Source organism: Echinops telfairi, unplaced genomic scaffold (assembly GCF_000313985.2).
Source record: "Echinops telfairi isolate 266 unplaced genomic scaffold, ASM31398v2 ScPeMD7_5868;HRSCAF=6743_1, whole genome shotgun sequence".
NCBI classification, from domain to species: Eukaryota; Metazoa; Chordata; class Mammalia; order Afrosoricida; family Tenrecidae; genus Echinops; species Echinops telfairi.
The window spans coordinates 1,961,255-1,962,778 of NW_022109768.1; positions in this window are offsets into that span (position 1 = coordinate 1,961,255).

The window sequence follows — 1,524 nt, forward strand, 5'->3', positions numbered from 1 at the left end:
AATGTATCTTTAGGATGTTTTGTTGTGTGTGTAATATGTTTATTATGGTTATGTCTTCCAGTTCTAAATCATTATGTAGTGGCCTCCTTTGATGGATTTTGCCTTGAACTCAGTTTTACTGGAGATTAATTACTACTCCTGCTTTTTGGGGTTGCCATTCTTCTCCCCTTCCATTCCTACCTCCATCCTTTGATTGTTATTCTATTTTTGTGTTTGTGTCTAAGTCATCGAGAAAAAGACTGGGCTCTTTACTCTCATAAAGTGTTACAGTCTCAAATTCACAGGGGCCGTTCTGCCCTGTCTTATTATAGAGTCACTATAAGTCAGCATTGAATCGATGGCAGTGATTTTGAGTCTAAGATGTGTTTCATGGAGGCAGCATATTGATGGGTTTTGTTTAATACCCAGTCTGTTACTGTATCTTGACTGTAAATGATACTGTTTATTGAATTTGTTTATTGTATTAATATAGTAACATTGAGTGCCATTATTGATATTTGTGGATTTGTTGCTATCATTTTTATGTGCCTTTTCTTTGTATGTGTGTCATGTTATTTGTTTCCTTTTTACCTCCTCTATGTCTGTGCTGTTTGGACACTGTTTTTAAGTCTATTGATCTCTGAGTGGTGTTCTCTTGTATATAGATTCACAGATATGTCTGCTATTGCTGTTTATTATCTGTCCAAGTATTCCTTTTAGTATTTTGTTATGCTAGTCTTGTTTATACAAATTCCTTTAATTTCTCTTTGTCTGGACAGACCTGTACCTCATATTTGAGTAATAATTTTGCTGAATATAGTTCTTAGTTTGCAGGCTTTCTTTTCAGGGTTTTACATATGCCATTTTACTATCTTCTTCCTGCATGTTTTCTGCTGGAAAATCTGAGATTATTCCTGTTGGTTTGCCTTTGTAGGGGACTGCTCTTTTTCCCCTAGCTTCTCTCATGATTCGCCACCTGTCCTTGATATTGTTAAGGTTGACCACAGTGTGTTGCAATGTTTTTATTTTAGGTTCCATCTTGTTTGAGGCTCCCTCACCTTCGTGGATAGTTATATTTTCACTGTTAAGGAAGTTTTCTTCCAGGATTTCTTGTATTATTTTCACTATGGACTTTTTAGGTTTCTTCCTCTTCTGGAATCCAAATGAAATGTAAGTTGTTCTTCTTGATAGTGCCCCATAAATTCCTAGACTTTCTTCAGACTATTTCTCTTTTTATTGATTGTTCTTCTCATAGATTGGAATCAAAAGATTTGATTTCAAGATCACTAATTTAGCATTCCATTTCTTCAACTCTATAACGTCTGTTAAAAGTGTTGTATAATTCTGTTATCTGACTATTCATCTTCTTGATTTCTGTTTGTTGTTTCCGTTAAAGTTTCTAGTTTTCCTATTCTTTTCATGATTCTATTGCATTTTTTCTTCATCCTTTGAAAGTTCTTGAACATCATTCTTCTAGATTATTTATCTGGTAGTTCCAGAGTCTTTTCTGCTTCAGAAAAGTCCTTTGAATCTGGATTTTTTTTT